The sequence below is a fragment of the Pollachius pollachius genome (assembly GCF_949987615.1).
Source record: "Pollachius pollachius genome assembly, chromosome: 4".
NCBI classification, from domain to species: Eukaryota; Metazoa; Chordata; class Actinopteri; order Gadiformes; family Gadidae; genus Pollachius; species Pollachius pollachius.
In genome coordinates, this window is record NC_136937.1 from 4,068,319 (window position 1) to 4,086,795 (window position 18,477).

The following is an 18,477-nucleotide window of genomic DNA, read 5'->3' on the forward strand; positions in this document are numbered from 1 at the left end:
ACCTAGATTTGTAATATGGAAATAATTAATTTGGAAAAAACAAAAAACTTTTTCCCTCTTCCAGTTTCTTAGTTCATTTTCCAGTTTTACTATTATTGATATCATTCCATTTTTGACAAAAAAATGTAATTGTCACTTTAGCTGGCCATGGCTAAGAGACTGATGCTGTTTATGTATATTTTATGTTTGTCGGTGATTTATCTTCAGGCCTGCTGTTCTTTCCTATGGACTATGGGACCAGGTCAGAGTTGACTGTGGGAAAGAATTCTATCTGGCTTTATTCATCCAGGAAAAACTGGCAGAACATCGACACAATACTCAAAGGCAGCCCTACCTTCAGACACCTTCTACAAGGGTAAAATAAATGTGTTGTTAAAAATGAATCCTGGTTTCTTGCCATTGAGGCGTATTTCTATTGAGGGCAGGCAGACTGACACTATCCTTATAACCTGCACAGAACCATGTGATAGAGAGAATGTGGTCGGAGGTGAATGCTCGAGTCAACTACCCTTTGAAGACAGCTCTGGTACAGCTGGTGGACCAGGAGGAACTGGACATGGAGGACAACACATCCAGGTATTGTGTGTCAAACCTGACATGCCAGCTGGCTAGGATTGGCATCACAAATGTCGTACAGGCATGGAATGCACACAGGATCCCAGGTATGATTAATTTCATTTTACTGGCTGTTTTACAGGCATAACTTGCTAATAAAGCAGTGTAAATTAATTTTGATGTTCTATTGTAGAGTTCAATCTGAAATGGATTCACAAATGTGTAGCTCAAATTGCAACACTGCAAATCCAGTACTTACTGTAGAGGGGCAGATTAAATTAGTAAAACATGTTATTAGTTAGAATCAAGTTTTTTGGACGTTGACCATGTTCTTGCTATTTTAGATGACTTCTACAGGTTTGGAGTTGAATGTAAATGAATACATGCTCAAAGCACAGACATTCATCTTTAATTTGAGGGCATTTACATTGGGTGAATTTTGTAGGAATGACCCCCATCTGAATGAAGCTTAGTCATTATTGTCAACTCCAATATGCTGTGAAAGACAACTAAAATTACAAGTCAAAACATCATTGGCAAAATGATTACCTCCCCACAAGTGTAACCCCTTTAATCTCACTACTCACTTTACTGTCTTGCAGGAAGGGGAATACCAAACGAACTGGCTAAAGAAGGGTGTCCTGCAAAACTTTCTGAGGACCTTCTGCCAGTCGGTGCAGTTGCAGCTGACCTGTATCAGCAGGAAATGGGATCAGCCTTGAAAAGAGAATCCATTTTTGGAAGTGATCCTTTCCCCTCTGAAGAAGCCCAACAATGGACTGAAACTGAGTTTGGTTCTCTCTTTGATTTGCTATCCCTCTACCAAAATGTGGTTAACCATAACTATGGCCCTTTTAAAAATGCAGTGAGGTCTCTGATTGATATCACCTCAAGACATGTGCGACCTGTTACACAGTGACCTGCAATGGTCAATGAAGAAGCAGTATACCAAAAATAACATTTTATTACAACAATGATAAAGTGGAAGTTGTCTTTTTTTTCTTCTTTTTTAAAACGGTCACACACAATATAAACATTACAACAAACAACATCTTTCTGGTCATGTACCCATAATAACATCCAACAAACAAACTGAGGTAGTTCCAGTAATGTAAACATAACAAACAATAACAAACAATTATCTATCAAATCTATTCAATTATTCTCTCCTTGAAAACTGACAAGGCAGCAGAGAGACCCTTCACTTCATGTATTTTATTTTCAAAGTCTCCTGCCCTGCATTTCAAGCAGTGGTCTGATGTGACTAACCACAGCTCCACACAGGTACGACATCCAATTATCGATCCACAGCATGTGGCGAACATGGGATCTGCCATTACAGCTGCAAGGTTAAAAAAATATATATTATAAATTGATGCAGAAAATAACATTTAATTGTTAGTTGCAATATAGAAGGAAATTAACTGTAAGCAATCAGAAGTGTGTTCTATCGCCGAGTGAATGTTGAAGATGGCGATGAACACCCGTGACAGCTGGTCAGCGCAGCGCTTGAGGGTGGCAGGCGGCTATGTTTTGTACTGTAGAATGGCCTACTGTTACATATCTTACACGTACCTTTACACACAAGACATGCAAAGGCTTCCTTTAAGGGCTGCAAACCGACATTTGCCATGATCTCCTCCTTTTGAGAATTGGCCAGCTGATTGATTGAATTAGTGACCTCTTGGAGACTCCCAGCGGCTTGCTTCAGCTGGTCAACACGTCCAAGGACCTCCTGCAGGCTTGAATCTCCATCGCTTCGAACTAAAATGTATGAACAGAAAAGAGGATTAAAGATTTTTTTCAAATGGTGCATATGAACAAATGTTTGAATATCTTTCTGAATATTTTATAAATCTTTATTTTACTCTGTAAAAGCGTCAACCTATGAGACATTGTTGTCATATAATTGAATCATAATGACTTCATTCATGATCATCACTCAAAAAAGCAGACCAAATTAAGTTCAAATAATAATTATTCTTCCACTCTACTTTCTTTTCTTTTTCCTTTCTTAACTTTTGCATTACACTGGTATTTCCTTCAGGAAGTTTTAGTTCATATGAATTTGCCTACAGATCAAATGTTGTATTACCTTGTTTTAGCTCTTCTCCAATTCTGAAACTCCACAAAGTCACTTTCAGGCACAGCATATATTTTTCTTGAGTTCTGTTTCCAGAACTGGGAACCTAAGAAGTCAGAAAACATTAACTTTACTTCTGTGACTTCCGGTTATGGCGCGCTGCTAGGCAGACGTGTGAAAGAGAGCTCCCATGCACAATTCATAGAAAAATAATCAGGAAGCCACTAAGAATTACCAAACAGTTACTACTGATCCAAAAACACAGCAAACAGCCATAATGCCACCGAAACTGCAGCCAAAGACTTCAAAATCTACTAAATCAACCGATGATTCTTCCAGCCCGACGATGCTAACTAGTTCCAATACTAGCGACGACGACACAATTAGCCCTGGTCTAATTCTCAACGCTATCCAGACAATGAAAGAAGATTTTGTGTCGAGGTTTGATGGGCTATTGGGCGCTATTCAGGGAGTGCAAGGCGAATTAAAGTCATTGACTGGCCGACTGACCGAAGCTGAAGACCGAATTGGCGCCAATGAAGATGACCTAACATCTCTGAAAACACAGACCACCACCATGAAAGCAGCTATGGAGGAGCTTGTGCTAAAGGTGGATGACTTGGAAAACCGAGCACGCCGCTCGAATGTGCGGTTGGTGGGTCTGCCTGAGTTAACCGAAGGAGGTGACGTGCGTAACTTTTTGGAAAAGTGGATTCCTAAAGCTCTTGGTGAAATGAACTTTACTGGGCCATTGCTTATAGAAAGAGCACACCGAGTTGGTAGACTCAACAGTAAAGATGGAAGCCAACCAACCGCTACACGCCCTAGAGTGGTGGTGATGAAGTTTCTGAACTACGCCGACAAGGTTCGAGTGATGAAAGCGGCCAGAAGCAAGGGAAAGATACTTGTCGACGATAAGAATGTCATGTTTTTTCCCGACGTGTCGGCGGATCTGCTAAAACGTAGAAAAGTCTTTGATTCAGCAAAGAAAGAACTAGCCTCCCTTTCTATCCATGACCTGCGTTACGGAATAATTCACCCAGCTACACTTCTGGTGACCATCAAGGGAAGACGGCACACGTTCGACACTGCATCTGAAGCGGAGGCTTTTGTGCAGGAATTAAAGTCGCAAAGCTAGGCAACGCTGGGTGGTGAGAAAGCTAACGTGTTTAGTGCTGACACAATACAGGTAACTGAATTCTTCCTGGACTGTTTAAAGAATGCAGCCGCAATACGGGCGCGATAAGCTTTTCCTGGACTGTTTAAGACTGTTAATTTAAGTCTAATGTTTTGTTGCAAAGTGGTTATTTCTGATTGCAATACACAATAAGTTAACTTTTAATATTTTGCATGGAGCTCCAACATGATCGCTGAGCATGCTGTTCCTCGACATGTGGGTGGACCAGCTTAGTTCCATAGTCAGACTCTGTTCAGGGGTCTATTGGAAGTGTGATCTAGGGGAGGGAAGCGTGTACTTCGTTTGGGGAAGTACACCCTATTGTGTTTACGTCTACGTCTTAAGGCACATATTTTTATTTTCATTTGTATTAATTAAGTTTTCTCTGTATTGTATACTCAATTCCAACCCGCACATACAATGTAGTATTATATCATGTCATTTGAACTCCAGTTCACCTCTTGGAATGTAAGAGGTCTAAACAAACTTGTCAAGCTTAAGCAAGTAATGAGTAGGATTAAACAACTAAAAGCTAAGATAGTCTTTCTGCAGGAGACACATTTAACACCTGAAGATGTAGTAAAAGTGAGGAGGAGGTGGCCAGGTCGAGTTTTTTCTGCTTCATCTAGTTCTCGCTCACGTGGGGTAATCATTCTGATACATAACTCCCTACCCTTTCATCTCATTAATGTGGATGAAGACCGATATGGGAGATACATTATTATTCAATGTGAAATACTCTCAATTAGGTTAAATCTGGTAAACTTATATGGACCCAATGATGACAACCCGTCTTTTTTCAGAAATCTGTTTTTGTCCCTGGCTGATTTGTCTGGTAGTTTCATAATAGGTGGAGATTTTAATTGCACTCTCCAACCAGAGATTGATAGATCCACGGGGATAGATACCTCCCATGCCCAGACACGAAAGGAGTTATTACAATATATAAAAGAATTTAATTTAACTGACATATGGAGAAGAGACTATCCTAATCAGTCAACCTTCTCATGTTATTCTGCCACCTGCCAGACATTCTCCAGACTTGACTACTTTTTGGTCTCTGCTTCCTTGATGTCAACAATCACAAGAAGCTGGTACGACAGCATTGTAATTTCAGACCATGCTTCAGTTTCATTTAGACTAAACATGCCAAAGTCACTGAATTTCTCCATGGGGTGGCGCCTTCAGTCATTTTGGCTGAAGGATCCAGAATTTATGAAGTTTATTGGGGCACAAATTGATGATTACTTTGTAAATAACACAACTCAAACATCAGCTGCTATACGGTGGGAAGCATTTAAAGCCTTCCTGAGAGGACATATGATAAGTTATACAAGTTATAAACAAAAATCTTGGAGGCTGGAGATGCAACAGTTAGAAAAAAAGATAAAAGAAACTGAATCAAAACACTTCAAAAATCCTTCCCAACAGTCCTTTAGAGAACTTAATGAATTTAGAGCTAAGTATAATGTTTTATCTGTCAATAAGGCAACTAAAAGCCTGCTGAAATTGAAACAGTCCTATTATGAGCAAGGGGAAAAGGCTAGTAAACTCTTAGCTTGGCGTATTAAACAATCAGAATCTGAAAGAACAATAAATACTATTCAGCTAGATGGTGGGTTGGAGACTAGTGACCTTAAAGAAATTAATAAAGCTTTTAAAGGTTTTTACGAGAACTTATACAGCACAGACTCTTCAGCCTCAGCCTTGCAAAAACAAAAATACTTTTTGGATTCATTGAACATCAAGCCTCTTGAAGAAAACTTCCTGGATGATTTAGACCTAGACTTAACCATTGAGGAATTATCTGCAGCCACTGGGAGTATGAAGGGGGGTAAGACGCCTGGCGAGGATTCGATTCCCATTGAAATCTATAAAGCTTTTCAGGAAACGCTACTGCCACCTTTACTTGAAATGTATAAAGAGTCCTTAGATAGTGGGTCCTTTCCCCCTTCTCTAAATATGGCGGTAATCACATTATTGTTAAAACCAGGTAAAGCATCTAACCTTTGTGGATCGTATAGACCAATATCACTTCTTAATAACGATCTCAAAATTCTCTGCAAAGCATTAGCCAGACGGTTAGATACACTTCTACCACAAATGGTGCACTCTGATCAAAACGGCTTTGTTCAGGGACGACAGGGTTTTCATAATATAAGACGAGTTCTTAATATTTTGTTTGAAAATTCAGGGTGTATGGACACTGCTATTTTGTCATTGGATGCCGAGAAGGCCTTTGACAAGGTGGAGTGGCACTTCCTGTTTGAGGTTCTTCAAAGATTTGGCATAAAGAAGAAATTTCTCTGTTGGATCAGACTACTTTATGCTGACCCCCGGGCTGTAGTTTTAACAAATGGGCTATCTTCAGCACCCTTTAAGTTGTACAGGGGCACAAGACAAGGCTGCCCCCTGTCTCCACTGTTATTTACCCTGGCAATTGAACCGCTGGCCATGGCAATTCGCAACCATACTAGTTTTAAAGGCATAAGGATAGGAGATACGGAACATCGCATAGCACTGTATGCTGATGATGTCATTTTGTTTTGCTCTAATTTGAAACAGACTTTACCAGCTTTATTGGACCAAATTAACTTTTTTGGCACCTTTGCGGGATACAAAATTAATTACTCGAAATCTGTAATATTATTCTTGAATGAAAGGGAACGACTACACCCCCCAATTCCTACTCCTTTTACGGTTTCACTAAATGGCTTCACATACCTGGGTGTTAAGATTGCCCCTACCACTGACAAAATTGTTCCTAATAACTACAATACCTTAACAGATAAGGTCACCCAACTTATAAATAGATGGACAAATCTACCCATTTCTATGATTGGGCGTATAAATGTATTGAAAATGTCAATTTTACCGAAGTTTCTTTATCTCTTTCAATCTATTCCACTTGCTCCTCCACCCTCACTCTTTAATTTTCTTAAAAAGCTTTTCTCTAACTTTATATGGAACAACAAGCGTCCCAGGCTCAGGCTTTCCCTGTTGTATTTACCATATGATAGAGGTGGTTTACAACTACCAAATCTTGAGTGGTATTACTGGGCAGCTCAAATCAGAGCAGCAATGTTTTATTTTGAGAGAAACCACCCTCCAGCTTGGGTTTCAATAGAAGCACATTTAACAAACATACCTTTAAACCTGTACATCTTCTCTGCTAAAAAACATAAACTAATCAAACATACTAAAAATCCTTTTCTCAAAAATACATTAATGGTTTGGCACAAATCTCTTGCATACCTAGGAGAAACAGCTAAACTATCTCGGTTCTCTCCAATTTTTGGTAATGATGACTTCCAACCTGGTAGAGCAGACCCAGGGTTTAAAATATGGGCAGCCCAGGGTATAGCTAAGGTTGCTGACCTTTACAATGAAAACTTGGTTCTCATGTCATTCGAAGAGCTTAAATCAAAATATGGGATTCCTGCAAAACATTTTTTTAAATATTTACAATTTAGAAGCTTCATCCTTTCCAGACAGAGCAATGATTTGAAGCTTCCCCCCCTATCCACTCTAGAAGATTACACTTTGAAGTTTTTACATTCTAGGGGACAAGTTTCATTACTCTATGAGCTTTTTGTAAGCAAGTCTAAAGAATCATCACAGCGCTCACTTCAAGCATGGCGGAGGGACTTGCAGGATAATGTAACTGAGGAGGAATGGTCAAAGGCATGTTTTCTAGCTCAGACCCAATCCGTAAATACAAACTCCAAACTGTTACAATATAAATGGATAAGTAGACTGTACATAACACCAGCTAAATTGCATCACTTTAACCCTAACATACCTGATACCTGCTTCAAATGTAAAGACCAAAAAGGTACCTTATTTCATTGTATGTGGGAATGTCAAAAGACACTTTCTTTTTGGAGTAAGGTGGTGGACCTTGCTAGCCAAATCAGTGGCAGGAAAGTGCCTCTTAGTCCTAAATTGTGCCTATTGAATATCTATCCAGAAGACTTCACTACCTCTAAAAAAATTAGGTCTCTTCTGAATATTTGTTTTCTGGAAGCCAAACGATGTATTGCTCTCTCATGGAAATCAGATACACCCTGTGCCACATCACAATGGTTGAAGGGAATGACTTCTTACTTAGCTTTGGAAAAGATAAGTTACACAACAAAAAATAGACTTGACAAGTTTTGGGAAGTATGGAACATTTTCTACAACTTCCTTGAAAATAACAACATGGATGTTGATGGTTGGTTGGATGATAAGACGGATTGAGTATTTTTTTTGTTTTGTTTTGTTTTCATTTGTTCTCCCCTGTAAACAATGTAAGTTAGCAGATGTAATTTCAATGACTGTAACACACTGTCTACTGTGACAAGAACATCTATTATATGTGCTATATGTGAGAACAAATTGCATTATATGTGCCTTGTTGTGTTGTCTTGTATTGTTTGTCTGTAAAATGAACAAAATTCTGAATAAATATATGTTTAAAAAAAAAAAAAAACTTTACTTCTGTTTTTAAAAGGGGTCATTGACTTTTTGGGGGTATTTCACACGGTTCCTTACGGTCACCGAATAGGGTATGTAACATTGGTTGGGCTGTAAACAAACACGTGTTATTTATTTGAATGAAACACAGTCAGGGACATGAAATAAAGTTAGCCACATTGCCAATAAACTAAACCATCACATCTACCGATAATAGAAACAGGGAGGATACGTTAGCAACAACATAATACTACAGCTTGCGGTTTTAATGAACAAAGGGTCAGAACAGCACCTTTTCAGCTACATCTTCTTAGCAAATCCTGCTTTACATACCTACCGGTTTTTAATTGTGAGATTTGCATATGAAAGAAGTGTCAATGGACTTTAAGGGTTCATTGTATGTACATTTTACCCACTGAACTGTCGTTCACTCAACTGTGACAAGGTAAATTTGTTTTTTGCAATCAATGACTCCTTTAAAATCAACATTAAGGTTTATTAGAAACCACAAATTAGAAGCAAGTTTCTGATCATACAACTTACTTCTTGTGCCCTCAGAGTCCATTATTTCGTTTCCTTGGGTGTCCGTCAAGATAATAGGCTCATCAGAGCCCACGGCATCTTGAACTTTGGCTGAAATTCGTTCAACGCAGGCCTCAGCTTCCAAAAAGCGCACAACTACTGTCCTGGAAGGACTGAGTTTCTCATTAACAATTTCTGCCAGATGGATTGACCTGGGGATAAATCAGACTGTCTTAAAATCACACCTATGGGCCTAAAATGATATTTATATATTATAGGACGAGATTTTAGCAGCAGAGATCAGTTACATATTTAACAAGTAACCTTTGGAATGATCTTCCCTGGAACAAGCTAGCTCCACTAGCTCGTGGACGTCCAGCTCGTGGTGGTGGTGTTTCAGTGGAAAAACCAGACGCAGAAAAAGATGTGGCAGAAGCAGAAGCCGGTGAGGGTCGGCACATGAACCCAAAAGCAGGAGCACCAGCAGCAGGTGGAAGGTGCTCTGCATCGCCGTGGACTTCATAATGACTGCGATTAGTTAGATTAATTATTGAAAAATGGCCTGCTGGCTCTGGAAATATTGCCGTGTTGGAGTCGTCCGTGATATAAAGACTGCTGCAACTGACCTGTTTAATAGAATTAAATGAAAAATACCATAAAGGATTAAAAAACAATGTAATTAAATTGTACAAAGACTAATGCTAATCCCGTGTTTCCATAACAAATATACATCACAGGTCAACATACTTAAAACAATTCATATATATATATATATATATATTAGGGCTGTGAAATGATTAAAAAAAAAAAGTGTGGATTAATCTGTGGATTAATCATGATTTATCACATATTACCGATTTTCTCTGTATATTAATCATGACAAAAGACGGATATATACATTTACCATGTTTTCTTTTTTCATTAATGAAAAACTAAAACAATGGTGCTGCAACTCAGCAGTTCTTTAATAATAATTATAATAATAATTTTATTTGTAACGCACTCTTCATTAGTTTGTTCAGAAGAATCTCAGAGCGCCAAGTCTTTAGCAGTTCTCTTTGCTTTTCCATATGGAACATTAATATATCATCATCCCAAAAAGAATTCGGGATTTTTAGCGATTGTTTGGTTGAATACAAATGTTTCTTATCTTTTCAAATCAAACAGAAATGATTTGGGCTTCTTAGCCATTGTTTTAGTGGATGGTTGAAAATGTCTCTTTATTGTCAAACAACCATTGACCACACCATGACACAATCTAGTCTTCCTTTCGCCAGCTGGTGTGGCAAACTACCTTGTTCACATTCCCTGACAGTAAAGCTGACGGCTTCTTTAGCACCATGTGTCCTGTGACTGACAAGTGACAACAACGACTTTCACACGGCATCGTGGATGAAGGAGTGGCTAGATATTTGCCAGCCCTGGCAGTTAGATATTTAGCGAACTATGCTAACTAATCAATCTAGTTGAGAGAACATCCCTAAACAGTTATGTCATGTCAACTATTATTATTACCACTACTAGTACATCACTAGTCTCTCCAACAAATGAGTTAATGTTAAAATCAAAATGTTAATGTTACCGTTTGTAAAATTGCATGTGGGAAGTCAAAAAACTATTTTGCGCTCAAAAAATAGCCGCGGCTATGCTAACATTAACTCATTCTACCTGTCGTAGAATGACATGCCACCAAGCTAAGGCGCTGTGAACTGTGTGAGCATTTTTTTTGCAATGGATAAAAGTGTCAATTATAAGTTGAAAAGTAACATCACCTGAAAAATCCTGCAAATTTTGTCTGCAGACATGTCCTCTTGCTTCATAGTCAGCCGTTTGGGTCCGCGAAACAATATGAAGCTCTCCATTTCCATTCCTTGCTTAATTAAATGTAACGGTTAAGCTTGTGAGAGCAACTTCCGGGTCACAATACAAAATCTTCGCAAAATTGAGAAAGAAGATTTCCACGCAGTATTTTAATTCCCGATGTCCATGTTTAAGCACATCAAAGAAAATCAGAAAACTGGTTGTTTTACCGTTTTCCGTTTTCTATTATCAAAACAAAATTCGGAAAATGGGTCATTTTCGGATTTTTGTTTTCCTATCTCTATATGGTAATCGGGAAACAGCTTGTTTCCCGATTTTGGTTTTCTCATTTCAAAACGAAAATCCATTGGCCGCAAAGTACACGGTCCGTGTACTTTGCTTGATTGATTAGTTAGCATAGTTCACTAAATATCTAACTGCCAGGGCTCGCAAATATCTAGCCACTCCTTCATCCACGATGCCGTGTGAAAGACGTTGTTGTCACTTGTCAGTCACAGGCAATGGCGGTTCTACACGGGGGCCTACGGGGGCCCATGCCCCTGTAGACATGTCCCTGGCCCCCCCTGTGGCCCCCCCGTGCTGACCAAATAAAACAATTATGATTTTACTAATTGTAAGGAAACTAATGCGATGCATCGTTCTACACGGCTAAATTCGAGCGGCGCACCCAAACAACGTGCTGCTGCTGCTCTCGGTGAATGAGGGCTCAGCGACCGCTCTTGGAGAAAGGAGCCACGATCTCTCCTGTTGCAAGAGTCGAAGCTAAGCGAAACGACTTCATTTCGTTAGTGACTTGTTGTTCTTGCACATAACTGTGTAACTGTAGTTCCTCACACTGATGATGAAATTAAGTTTGTAAATGTCTGGTTTCGAAATATACATACAAACGTAATCATATCCAAGCAAACTCGTCGAAGCAGAAGCAAGTATCAAAGTATCAGTATCCTTGCTAGGTATAGGCTACACAATGTTGTGACGTTAACCACGTATTTTCATCCTTTTTGGCTGCTGCACTGGGATAACAAATATATTTGAGTAAAGAGTAGTAGGCTATCTGCCCGTGTTAAGTAGGGAGGGATGGTTATGCAACAAAATCTAATGCATGCCCCTACGTTTTCTTTCTTCTAATAGCAGCTATCATTAAATGAGGAAAGAACAGTAGAACAGGGAAGTTTCCTTTGAGCTCTTTAGACTGTGCAAGATTGCTGTAACCGTTTCTGTAAGCTCAGCCTCTTGGGAACACAGTTTCTAGACACTGAAACTGATGAAATAAATAGGAAATCGCACATTGTTTTGCATTTCGTTGTACCCTGGAGTTTTTTTTTCACATTGAAACATTGTTAGTTGTACCCTGTACTGTACTTTATTTTTCATTTTTTATGGCCCTACCTCTCTTGCACGCTTGTACAAAACAAATGTTTATATGATTTTGATGATTTAGGGCATAAACTCAATCAACTTAAGATAGTTAGAAAGATACAGACTGGTGAAGTTATAAACTCATGTACAAATTAAATGTTTCATGATTTTAAAGTAAAATAGAGTTTATAATCTTTAAATATAATTGTTTGCCTTTTTTTGTGCCCCCTCGTTAAACAATGGCCCCTCCTTGGCCCCCCTAGTAAAATGTGTCTAGAACCGCCACTGGTCACAGGACACATGGTGCTAAAGAAGCCGTCAGCTTTACTGTCAGGGAATGTGAACAAGGTAGTTTGCCACACCAGCTGGCGAAAGGAAGACTAAATTGTGTCATGGTGTGGTCAATGGTTGTTTGACAATAAAGATACATTTTCAACCATCCACTAAAACAATGGCTAAGAAGCCCAAATCATTTCTGTTTGATTTGAAAAGATAAGAAACATTTGTATTCAACCAAACAATAGCTAAAAAGCCCGAATTCTTTTTGGGATGATGATATATTAATGTTCCATATGGAAAAGCAAAGAGAACTGCTAAAGACTTGGCGCTCTGAGATTCTTCTGAACAAACTTCTGAAGAGTGCGTTACAAATAAAATTAATTATTATTATTATTATTAAAGAGCTGCTGAGTTGCAGCACCATTGTTTTAGTTTTTCATTAATGAAAAAAGAAAACATGTTAAATGTATATATCCGTCTTTTGTCATGATTAATATACAGAGAAAATCGGTAATATGTGATAAATCATGATTAATCCACAGATTAATCCACACTTTTTTTTTTAATCATTTCACAGCCCTAATATATATATGAATTGTTTTAAGTATGTTGACCTGTGATGTATATTTGTTATGGAAACACGGGATTAGCATTAGTATTTGTACTATTTAATTACAATGTTTTTTAATCCTGTATGGTATTTTTCATTTAATTCTATTAAACAGGTCAGTTGCAGCAGTCTTTATATCACGGACGACTCCAACACGGCAATATTTCCAGAGCCAGCAGGCCATTTTTCCATAATTAATCTAACTAATCGCAGTCATTATGAGGTCCACGGCGATGCAGAGCACCTTCCACCCGCTGCTGGTGCTCCTGCTTTTGGGTTCATGCGCCGACCCTCACCGGCTTCTGCTTCTGCCACATCTTTTTCTGCGTCTGGTTTTTCCACTGAAACACCACCACCACCACCACGAGCTGGAAGTCCACGAGCTAGTGGAGCTAGCTTGTTCCAGGGAAGATCATTCCAAAGGTTACTTGTTAAATATGTAACTGATCTCTGCTGCTAAAATCTCGTCCTATAATATATAAATATCATTTTAGGCCAATAGGTGTGATTTTAAGACGGTCTGATTTATCCCCAGGTCAATCCATCTGGCAGAAATTGTTAATGAGAAACTCAGTCCTTCCAGGACAGTAGTTGTGCGCTTTTTGGAAGCTGAGGCCTGCGTTGAACGAATTTCTGTCAAAGTTCAAGATGCCGTGGGCTCTGATAAGCCTATTACCTTGACGGACACCCAAGGAAACGAAATAATGGACTCTGAGGGCACAAGAAGTAAGATGTATGATCAGAAACTTGCTTCTAATTTGTGATTTCTAATAAACCTTAATGTTGATTTTAAAGGAGTCATTGATTGCAAAAAACAAATTTACCTTGTCACAGTTGATTAACGACAGTTCAGTGGGTAAAATGTACGTACAATGAACCCTTAAAGTCCATTGACACTTCTTTCATATGCAAATCTCACAATTAAAAACCGGTAGGTATGTAAAGCAGGATTTGCTAAGAAGATGTATCTGAAAAGGTGCTGTTCTGACCCTTTGTTCATTAAAACCGCAAGCTGTAGTACTATCTTGTTTCTAACGTATCCTCCCTGTTTCTATTATCGGTAGATGTGATGGTTTAGTTTATTGGCAATGTGGCTAACTTTATTTCATGTCCCTGACTGTGTTTCATTCAAATAAATAACACGTGTTTGTATACAGCCCAACCAATGTTACATACCCTATTCGGAGACCGTAAGGAACCGTGTGAAATACCCCCAAAAAGTCAATGACCCCTTTTAAAAACAGAAGTGAAGTTAATGTTTTCTGACTTCTTAGGTTTCCAGTTCTGGAAACAGAACTCAAGAAAAATATATGCTGTGCCTGAAAGTGACTTTGTGGAGTTTCAGAATGGGAGAAGAGCTAAAACAAGGTAATACAACATTTGATCTGTAGGCAAATTCATATATGAACTAAAACTTCCTGAAGGAAATACCAGTGTAATGCAAAAGTTAAGAAAGGAAAAAGAAAAGAAAGTAGAGTGGAAGAATAATTATTATTTGAACTTAATTTGGTCTGCTTTTTTGAGTGATGATCATGAATGAAGTCATTATGATTCAATTATATGACAACAATGTCTCATAGGTTGATGATCATAGGTTGATGAAGATGTATAAAATATTCAGAAAGATATTCAAACATTTGTTCATATGCACCATTTAAAAAAAATCTTTAATCCTTTCTTTTCTGTTCATACATTTAAGTCGAAGGGATGGAGATTCAAGCCTGCAGAAGGTCCTTGGACGTGTTGACCAGCTGAGGCAAGCCGCCGGGAGTCTCCAAGAGGTCACTAATTCAATCAACCAGCAGTCTCAGCTGGCCAAGTCTCAAAAGGAGGAGATCATGGCAAATGTCAGTTTGCAGCCCTTAAAGGAAGCCTTTGCATGTCTTGTGTGTAAAGGTACGTGTAAGATATGTAACAGTAGGTCATTCTACAGTACAAAACATAGCCGCCTGCCACCCTCAAGCACTGCGCTGACCAGCTGTCACGGGTGTTCATCGCCATCTTCAACATTCACTCGGCGATAAAACACACTTCTGATTGCTTACAGTTAATTTCCTTCTATATTGCAGCTAACAATTAAATGTTATTTTCTGCATCAATTTATAATATATATTTTTTAATCTTGCAGCTGTAATGGCAGATCCCATGTTTGCCACATGCTGTGAATCGATAATTGGATGTCGTACCTGTGTGGAGCTGTGGTTAGTCACATCAGACCACTGCTTGAAATGCAGGGCAGGAGACTTTGAAAATAAAATACATGAAGTGAAGGGTCTCTCTGCTGCCTTGTCACTTTTCAAGGAGAGAATAATTGAATAGATTTGATTTGATAGATAATTGTTTGTTATTGTTTGTTATGTTTGCATTACTGGAACTACCTCAGTTTGTTTGTTGGATGTTATTATGGGTACATGACCAGAAAGATGTTGTTTGTTGTAATGTTTATATTGTGTGTGACCGTTTTAAAAAAAAAAAAAAAAGAAGAAAAAAAAGACAACTTCCACTTTATCATTGTTGTAATAAAATGTTATTTTTGGTATACTGCTTCTTCATTGACCATTGCAGGTCACTGTGTAACAGGTCGCACATGTCTTGAGGTGATATCAATCAGAGACCTCACCGCATTTTTAAAAGGGCCATAGTTATGGTTAACCACATTTTGGTAGAGGGATAGCAAATCAAAGAGAGAACCAAACTCAGTTTCAGTCCATTGTTGGGCTTCTTCAGAGGGGAAAGGATCACTTCCATAAATGGATTCTCTTTTCAAGGCTGATCCCATTTCCTGCTGATACAGGTCAGCTGCAACTGCACCGACTGGCAGAAGGTCCTCAGAAAGTTTTGCAGGACACCCTTCTTTAGCCAGTTCGTTTGGTATTCCCCTTCCTGCAAGACAGTAAAGTGAGTAGTGAGATTAAAGGGGTTACACTTGTGGGGAGGTAATCATTTTGCCAATGATGTTTTGACTTGTTATTTTAGTTGTCTTTCACAGCATATTGGAGTTGACAATAATGACTAAGCTTCATTCAGATGAGGGTCATTCCTACAAAATTCACCCAATGTAAATGCCCTCAAATTAAAGATGAATGTCTGTGCTTTGAGCATGTATTCATTTACATTCAACTCCAAACCTGTAGAAGTCACCTAAAATAGCAAGAACATGGTCAATGTCCAAAAAACTTGATTCTAACTAATAACATGTTTTACTAATTGAATCTGCCCCTCTACAGTAAGTACTGGATTTGCAGTGTTGCAATTTGAGCTACACATTTGTGAATCCATTTCAGATTGAACTCTACAATAGAACATCAAAATTAATTTACACTGCTTTATTAGCAAGTTATGCCTGTAATACAGCCAGTAAAATGAAATTAATCATACCTGGGATCCTGTGTGCATTCCATGCCTGTACGACATTTGTGATGCCAATCCTAGCCAGCTGGCATGTCAGGTTTGACACACAATACCTGGATGTGTTGTCCTCCATGTCCAGTTCCTCCTGGTCCACCAGCTGTACCAGAGCTGTCTTCAAAGGGTAGTTGACTCAAGCATTCACCTCCGACCACATTCTCTCTATCACATGGTTCTGTGCAGGTTATAAGGATAGTGTCAGTCTGCATGCCCTCATTAGAAATACGCCTCAATGGCAAGAAACCAGGATTCATTTTTAACAACACATTTATTTTACCCTTGTAGAAGGTGTCTGAAGGTAGGGCTGCCTTTGGGTATTGTGTCGATGTTCTGCCAGTTTTTCCTGGATGAATAAAGCCAGATATAATTCTTTCCCACAGTCAACTCTGACCTGGTCCCATAGTCCATAGGAAAGAACAGCAGGCCTGAAGATAAATCACCGACAAACATAAAATATACATAAACAGCATCAGTCTCTTAGCCATGGCCAGCTAAAGTGACAATTACATTTTTTTGTCAAAATTGGAATGATATCAATAATAGTAAAACTGGAAAATGAACTAAGAAACTGGAAGAGGGAAAAAGTTTTTTGTTTTTTCCAAATTAATTATTTCCATATTACAAATCTAGGTTTTAACCTTTTTTAATGTACTTGTTCAAGTCTGGGTCCTCCTAAGGAGACAACTTTGGGTTCCACCTTACAAAGTCTGTGAAGTTAATTTACCAGTACACTTCCTCATAAATCACGATGTTGTTCTTTATTGGCATGGTGGAGTGACCGACCACCTTCTTGCTGAAACCATCGATAGCCATAACATGAGTCACTCCAAACATAACAAGCTTCTCATTCTGATCTACATGCAGCTTGTGACCCATGTATTCTGCATTGTAGGGTATGGGGTTCAGATTCCGGGCACCCTAAAATATAAGAATTACATTATAATAAAAACTCAATAATCTTTCATTCGTATGATTAGAATCTCAACACGTATGTTCTATTGAAATGTAGAAAACACAATGCTATTTGACCTTACCTGCTGTCTTGCAATGTGGTAGGGTTGATGAATACTTCTCAACACATTGCCCACTCTGCCTTCAGAAGCTTTAACCCCTTTTGCGGATAGATATCCAGTCATCATTTTTCGACCAAAAGACGATCCAGTCTGGGGGGGGGGGGGGGGGGGGGGGGGTAGGTATGATGTTTGGCATACATAATATATATACATATTATAAAACAATTGGGTTCTATCGAGTTATTAAGCTGTTTCTGATTGGACGAGAGACGTTCCATGAGTTGGAATATCCCAGGACATCCCAACTCGGACTTTCACAGCTAATAATAAATCACTCTGCGATGACATTCTAAAGCGCGTTGATGATAACTGTTAGTTCTTGTAATTCCAAACCAAGACGTTGACTGGAACTATTTTTTGTTGCGGAGAAACAATGGTGAAATTAACATTTTTTAAATCAATAACTTCGTGTTGAAATGTTAATTGGTTGAATATAAAATTGTTTTATAAAAGCAATATAGTACTCGTGCGAGTGGGGTAGGTAAGGGATATTGTTACTTTCTGTTACCTACGGCCGAACACCACCCGTGGGAATATCTCTTACCAACCCCACTCGCAGCCTACTATATTGCTTAAATATATATATTTAATTATAAATAATAAATCATCTTAGTTTAAATGTAAATTTTATGCTAAATGTTACATTTGATAATAATGTGATTAACACGTGCATTTTTTAAAAATACAGAAATATTTTCTGTTGATTAACAACCAACGTGTTTATGAATTAAATCCAAAAATTGCATTAGCACCAGTCAGATGCCCGACTTTGCATATAACTGTGGTCAGCTTTTTATGTAAGAGTAGCATTCCTTTGTATGTTTTACAAAAGCGGTAATCGTGAAAGGTGGATGATAAAAAAAAACCTACCTCGAGAGTACCTTCAGCGACTTCAACTTCAAGTTGACTATCAGGGCAGAAGTCCCTGACAAGCCCCTGCTCAGCACACCACCTCCGCACATTCCTCTCGGAAAACCCCCGTGTAGTTCCAAACTGGGTGCATAACGCAGTGGCGATATCCCCACAGGACATTCCATTATTTCGGTGTTCTGAAATAAAACCTGCATATTCGTGCAATGCCATTTTGAGGTGCGTCTCAAGGATGTCTGGCTCCAAATTGTTTTCCGAAAAT

At 38.7% G+C, this 18,477-nt stretch overlaps 3 long non-coding RNA genes across 3 annotated transcripts; 1 reads left to right on the forward strand and 2 right to left on the reverse strand.

Moving 5' to 3' along the window:
• The first annotated feature begins 212 nt into the window (after nt 1-212).
• Nucleotides 213-1,257, forward strand: LOC307074767. The gene is made up of 3 exons (XR_013811817.1): nt 213-355; nt 458-662; nt 1,158-1,257. It is a non-coding gene; the product is annotated as an uncharacterized lncRNA (long non-coding RNA).
• Nucleotides 1,258-15,452: 14,195 nt separating this feature from the next.
• On the reverse strand, nt 15,453-16,682 carry LOC307074309. Its single transcript, XR_013811775.1, has 3 exons — nt 16,550-16,682; nt 16,243-16,447; nt 15,453-15,747 (listed from the first exon to the last, which is right to left on the reverse strand). It is a non-coding gene; the product is annotated as an uncharacterized lncRNA (long non-coding RNA).
• A 121-nt stretch (nt 16,683-16,803) lies between these two features.
• LOC307074307 lies at nt 16,804-18,465 on the reverse strand. Its single transcript, XR_013811774.1, has 3 exons — nt 18,216-18,465; nt 17,307-17,435; nt 16,804-17,190 (listed from the first exon to the last, which is right to left on the reverse strand). It is a non-coding gene; the product is annotated as an uncharacterized lncRNA (long non-coding RNA).
• Between the last annotated feature and the right edge of the window lie 12 nt (nt 18,466-18,477).